This window comes from Mesoplodon bidens, assembly GCF_964165515.1.
Source record: "Mesoplodon bidens genome assembly, chromosome: 17".
NCBI classification, from domain to species: Eukaryota; Metazoa; Chordata; class Mammalia; order Artiodactyla; family Ziphiidae; genus Mesoplodon; species Mesoplodon bidens.
In genome coordinates this window covers 28487868-28495096 of record NC_138174.1, presented here as the reverse complement: position 1 = coordinate 28495096, position 7229 = coordinate 28487868, and positions in this window count along the sequence as shown.

The following is a 7229-nucleotide window of genomic DNA, read 5'->3' as shown; positions in this document are numbered from 1 at the left end:
GTGAAGGAAGTAACTGCAGATGTGGTGGAAGAAGCAAAAGAGCTAGAATTAGAAGTGGAGACTGAAGAAGTGACTGAATTACTGCAATCTCATGATAAAACTTTAATGGATGATGAGTCACCTTTTATGGATGAGTAAGGAAAGTGGTTTCTTGAGATGGAATATACTCCTAGTGAAGCTGTGGTGAAGATTGTTGAAATCACAACAAAGGATTTAGAATATTACATGAACTTAGATGATAAAGCAGAAGCAGGTTTTGATAAGCAGCAGGTTTTGTAATTTTGAAAGAAGTTCTACTGTGGGTTAAATGCTATCAAACAACACTGCATGCTACAGAGAAATCATTCACGAAAGGAAGAGTCAATTGATGAGGCAAACTTCATTGTTGTCTTATTTTAAGAAATTGCCACGGCCACCCCAACCTTCAGCAACCACCACCCTGGTCAATCAGCAGCCATCAACATCGAGGCAAGACCCTCCACCAGCAAAAAATTATGACTTGCTGAAGGCTTAGATGAAGGTTAACAGGTTAGACAAATAAAGTTTTTTTTCAAATTAAGTTATGTATATTGTTTTTTAGACAAAATGCTATTGTATACTTAATAGACTACAGTATAGTGTAAACATAAATTTTATATGCACTGGGAAACCAAAAATTTGTGTGACTCTATTGTGATATTCACTTTATTGTGGTATTTGGAATTGAACTTACAATATCTCTGAGGTATGCCTGTAGTTATAATTTTAAAAGATCAGCTAATTGGAAATATGTATGACTAGCATATTTTGATAGTCTATCAACTTTCTGTCCTTTTCATATAAACATTAAGGCTTTAAAATTTGATAATTATTTATCAGAAATAAATCATTTTTTTTCAAATTAAAATACATGTTATCTCTTCCACATTATCAAATGCAATTAAGTTATTCTCAAAAACAAAATTTTCAAGGGGAGAGTGTTGATAATAACAACAAAGTGAAAATACAATTCTCTATGTTGTTATCTAAAAAGTAAACTAAAAGTTAAAATTACTTATAATAAGAGAAAATTAATTATATCTATGTATATATGTATATGCTTTCTATGTAGGTATAATTTGTATCATATATATATATATTATATACTAATATATATATATATATATATATATATATATAATTTCTGGGAACTAAATATATAATATTTACTTATCAAAATTACAGATAACCCCTTATATGATAGAGAGAAATTATACCAAAGTTTCTTAAAATATCTATGTTTGTGTCAAGTACAGTTTAAGAGAAGGGAAGACTAAAGAGTTTATGTGCTATAATAATTCTAGTAACAAAGAGGAAGAAAAAATACTAGCATATTAAATTACATATTATAAATTCAACCTGACAATGTAGAATCCAATGATAATGACAATAATACATTCATAGATTATACATAACATTCATGGTTACATAAAACACAAACTTTCAAGAGAAAACAAATACTCAATATATTATAATTAATTAGGATACAAGAAACTTAGAAAGTTAGAATATAAATTCAAATTAGAATAGTCCAGAGCAAAAGAGAGAATACCTATTGATCATTAAAAGAAAACAGCATATTTAGTAGTACTTTTCACATTGAATCAGAATTGGAGCCAAAGAACTGCCCAAACTAAGCCACATTTATAATGAGAAAGTCAGCTTTGCACAGTGGCAGTGTCGTAGCCAATGAGGTTTATCCAATGTATGATTATTGTTAATTGAAAAATTTTCCCAATAATGAGAGAGTCAGTCAGAGTCAGAAGATTCCATTAAGACTAAGAAGTGATCATGACATATTCCCTAAGTTTCCAGGCTCCATAAAAAATACCAGGCAGGAAAAAAGTCAGAGTGAGTGTGGAAGAGAGGGAGACACAAGTGCACTGTCAGTGTAGTCAAACAGTGTACAAGCTTTGGAGTAGAGTGTGGTTTACTCTCCTATTAGCCAAGTGTATGTATGTGTGTGAATATGTGTGTTTTCTAAAAAGAGAGATTGAAAGCTTGTCACCTGGATTTTAGGCAAAAGGAAGGAAACCTTTCTAAAAGGTTTAAAGAAAACCTTTACTTGAAGACTTGACTGTGTAAAGTATAAGGAATTTGTGTGATGCTGTCTTGAAAAATGACAAAGAAAAAGTTGATGACATGGTGACTTCTTTAGGATTAAAAATTGGAGCTCATGTGGCATGACATTCAGATCCTTAAGTTCAAATTAATGTCATCTGCAGTCAGTGACTACCCATATCCCCTGCTATTCTTGTTACAGTATGTGAGAAACTTCCTAGTCCCCTGGATATTATAGCTGAGAGAGAAAAGAAAACAAGATGATGTGCACAGCTTAACTCTCTTTCACCAAAACCCAGGCACTAAAACAGCTTTTATGAAATATGGAAATGAAGATACTGCTCTAGTTATTATTTTTGTTTCCAAAATGTTTGCAATTGATGCTAAGGCTTTGCCTTAGAATAAGCCAAGACTGTCCATTCAAAAAAAAAAATTGCTCGGAGGTGTGAGCATGCAAGGCTAAGGCACATGAAGAAGCTTGTAGCAGCACAGAGGCAGACATCCTTGGAGCCCATCCAGTATGGGCATGCTCTTGAAACAAGTCCAAAGGTAGAAGAGCCAAAAGGTGATGAGCAGCAGGTGGAGAGTATGACCTCTAAACCTGTGTTCCAGGAAAGAAACAACTAAGAGTCTTTTATTGCATTTGCTTGAGTATTCAGTGGCGTGGTTCAAAGGGGAAAGAAAATTTTGTCTTGGAGCCCACATACAGTTCTGTTGAGTTTCTGTAGTGTGTATCTTTAGGCTTCTCAACTCCAGTAGATGACCTTCCCCAAGTTCCCCACATGGCATGCTGTAATCTGGAGAACCTGTATCTTCTGCTAGGAAGGGAGCTGGGAGACCTAGAGGAAGTTCTTCTAGGAAATGTGCTAATAGAATGCCAACAAGACTTTGTGCTGAAATCTGCAACACTGTGCAACTTGTCATCCTACCCGCCATTTATATCACTCAACTTTGAAGCACCCTTATTGTGAAGGTAGCTGTTGGACCAAAACACCCAAGTGAAATGACTCAGTCTGTAAAAAAAATTAAGCTGTTGAACCAAGCTGATCCCCGTGTCCAGATCATAATTCAGGAAATAGAAGAGCACATCTTTGTATGGAAGAAAAGATCATGGAGCAGGCAGAAAAGCAGAGAACCCTCAACAAAAATAAATAATTACTACTATAAGCAGATTATTTTCTTCATAATAAATTGAAAAGAATCACCCAGCGTTTGATATTGGGAAGATATTGCATGCTGAAATATCTCTATGCATTCACTTTCAATAAAGTTCATCCATATAAGTATCTTTTAAAAATGCCAAAATTCTCCTGTCCATCTCTGAGCAATAGAGAAGAGAATTGAAGAGATAAAATGATAAAAAATGATAAGAAAGCCAACATTCCATATTGTGTTTCTAGGACAGAAGGAGTGAGTTTTTCATAGGGCAAGTGGACACCCCAGAAATGAATAGAGCTTAAGCTGCTGTTATTTATCCCAAGAGGAATGTCTTCAGATAATGATCACAAAGAGCATGAGCTGTGGATCCGTGGGTAGCAGGAGGTAAGAGGATTCCTATACAAGGACTAGGTCAAACTAAGTCTACATAGGTAGAATCTTCCCCGGGTCCTCCAAAGAACTCACACATACATCCTTTGAAAGAACAAGTCCTTGGACTATGCCAAATAGAGGACATGAATGGCCAGTCAGTGCCAACCAGAGTGTCAAAAACAGCAAAGTAGAATAAAGCAAGTGTCAGTTGGATAAAAAGATGTTTCCTTTCCCACCTTTTTTCAATCTCCTCAATAATTTGGAAAAATCAAGCCTCAAAAAAGGAAAAGTGGAAAAAGTGAATTAAAGCTAACCATAAACTTCCTTTTTTATTCCCACCATTTACAGTCCCAGAAAAAAACATGAATTGGGCTCTGTACTTGAAGGAGGAGAAAAATTAAAATTAATTCATCCTTAATTTGATTGATCAACTTGATTGATCTTTAAAACTTATATGTCATCAGAGAATATTGGTATCTGCTCAAGATATAACAGAGATAAACATGGAGATTTGACAGGGCCTGATTAAATTCAGTGAATTTACAAAAATATCATTTATACCCCTCTGTTTTGAGACTCCTCAATATACTAGCTGCTTTATTTATAACATTATTCAATAACTATGTTCCTTCTAATAGAGCTGTATTACCTTCAATGCACTGCAAAGACTCTTTAAATATGTATGTGACTTAAAATTGTTTATATACTAAAAGAAAGGCTCTATTCATTTAAAGGAAGTAATACACTAGAAGCATATAAGGAAAGAGATTCAATTAATACTGATGCTTCCTCCTGGTGCCCTAGATATTTCAGAGGTGGCAATGTCATACCTGATATCATTTCCCTATATTATTTTAGAAATGGATAGGAGGAGATTAAATAAGATTTAACTCTGTCTTTATGTTGAACAGAAAACACGGTAATGGAAGCAACAAGAGTCTCCATAAATTTTTCTTCCTCATTCTCTATTCAAGAAATATTTATTGGCAAAAGAAAATGTTTCACATTTTTTAGAAGTGACTCTGAAGCAATATTTATCTTATCAATAAATGTTTTTTTTCTCTTCAAACAAGCACCCTCAATGTAAATACAAAAATGTATATCTCTAATCCACATAGCTGGCTTTCTTAAACTGGTCACCTAGAGGATAAATAATAGCCCTGTACTTGAATACATCATTTACTCTGGTCAGCTATTTTTTTCAGAAAATTCATTGAATTCAAACTAATTACTCAAAGGTAAGATTTTGTTCTCTGATTTATATGAAGTGTACTATTCAGCAAAAACCATGGTTAAGCTTGACACGTGATAGATAAATAGATAGATAGATAGATAGATAGTTTTTAGTGACATATATTGAATTTGAAATCAAGACTATTTTATTCAGTTAAATTATAAGCATCAGAGTTTCTGAATACCAGTCCTAAACTAATTTCATTCTAATGTAATGTATTATGAATAATGCCCAATTTTTCACAGTGTTTTTTAAAACTATTTATGAGAAATAACACTTGAGAAGTTATAAAAGGGGAAAGCTAGCTGCATGTGATAAAAATGTTGATCAAGTTTCAAGTGGGACAGAATATTTGAAAATCATTTTTTTGAAAATCTGTCAATACTTTGTTTTGTGTCATCAATTCAAGCAATTTGTTAGCCTAGTGTTCTTTCTCTGAGGGAAGATATATAAGAGATGGTCTGCCTTTTGTTTATAAAAGCCTACTCCCTGTGAATAACCTACAAATGTGTATTTCTAAAGCTACAAAGAGTTGAGAGTCATGTTGGTGCAAGGAAATAAGGGAAAATTCTAGAGAGAGAAAGAAAATATTTGAAGCTTATTTCTATGAAAGAGTCTAAGGGTGATGGAGAAACCTCAAATATTTTTGGGAACATGATAATAGAATGTGTATCTGAGTATGAATACACATAGGTCTTACTCATTATTCAGTTCGACAAGATATTCCTTGGGCTCTTTCCATATGAAGAGATGCATACCAATTTTATCAATCTTAATCAATGCAGTATTAAGTAAATCATTTAATTTTAGGAAGGTCAACAGTCCAATTAAATGTAAATATTAAGTAAAAATTTTAACTGAAGGTAAATAGTATTTGCTTAGGTCAACAACAGTTATTAGTGTATTTTGACAAGTAACATTCAATTATTGCAGTCCATACCTCTGTCTCAGTATTGAAAAAGGGTACCATCTAACCAATATTTTAAACTATATCACATCACCCTACTCTACACATAGTCCCATAATTGGTGATTTCAGCTATCAGGAGATTACCAATAACTAGAAAGGAACATAAGTGATCATAACAGTTCCTGAATAAAGCCTTTATTTATAGATTATTTACTCATAGCTCATTTTCGCACAATTTTCATTTGCTTGGTTAGCTTGTTTCCAGTGGCTAGGCTGATAAATACAGGCACAATAAGAACTTTTTAATTATGAAAGACTGACCATGAAAGCAAGATACCCAAATGTGTAAATACACATGATATTATTAAGTTTATAAAATAAGCATGAGTATACAAATCTACATAAATGAAACAAAACAAATCAATTAAATCCTAATGAAAATGTTACTTTAGTTATTTTACATGCTGGTCTTTTTACTGTAAAAAGGCAATCCCCACCTCTCTATCACCTTATACACACACACACACACACACACACACACACACTCCTAACAGCACACCCTAATGATCCGATTCCTGCCATATTTATGCATCAGAATTCCTCCTGTTTATGTTCGTTAAAGAAAAAAAAAAAAAACCTTGGAGAGAAGTTCTGGAAAAAATAAGAAGTATATAGTCATTAAAATCTCTTATTCTTATTGGATATCACCCCTGTTATTATGATAGAGGGAAATGAAAATGAGGAGATATTCTGATAGTCTGAATAGAGGCAGAACTTCTTCCGGCCCAAAGAGAGGAGACCGTTTTGCACACTTCAAACAGTGTATGTTTGGATTCTGTGGGAACATCAGGACACAACAATCATAACCAGGTATACTTGGCAAGCCTGTGTAAGAGAGTGGAAAAAATGGAGGCTACTCTAAGTAGCTTGCTAAGTAAGAGAAAAAGAAGGATGGAAATTCCAAATGATAACTGCAGACTTACTGTATCACAAATATACTATATGGATGATCCTCATGAATGACTATGAGACCCTTCGGGTAGTTCTGACATTCTGTTTTAACTTATTTAGGAATTAGCACTGCAATAGATATTTAAGATATGAACATTTTGGTTCCTGGTAGTGAAATAAGTTCTTCAGAAGTTTCATTTATGTACAATTATTCATACCCAGGTAAAGTTGGTAGTTCCTTACTGTCTTGAACTGTGATTGCTATTCGCAGGAGTTTTATGAATCTCAACTGAAGGTGGTTGAGGCAAAGATCCATATCTAACACTTTTAAGAGAAATTTACTCTGAAATCCTGACTCAACTCCTACTTGGTGATCCCAACTAGACCACCTTTCGCTTGAAATCTAGCCTTGAGTTCTAAGCAGTTTGCTCCTTAATGATTCTCCTGGGTCCTCTGACAGCCCCTTTAGTCTTCTTGAATCAACAGTTCTTCTTAAGTAGAGAAAATAAAGCTCCAGGACAAAATA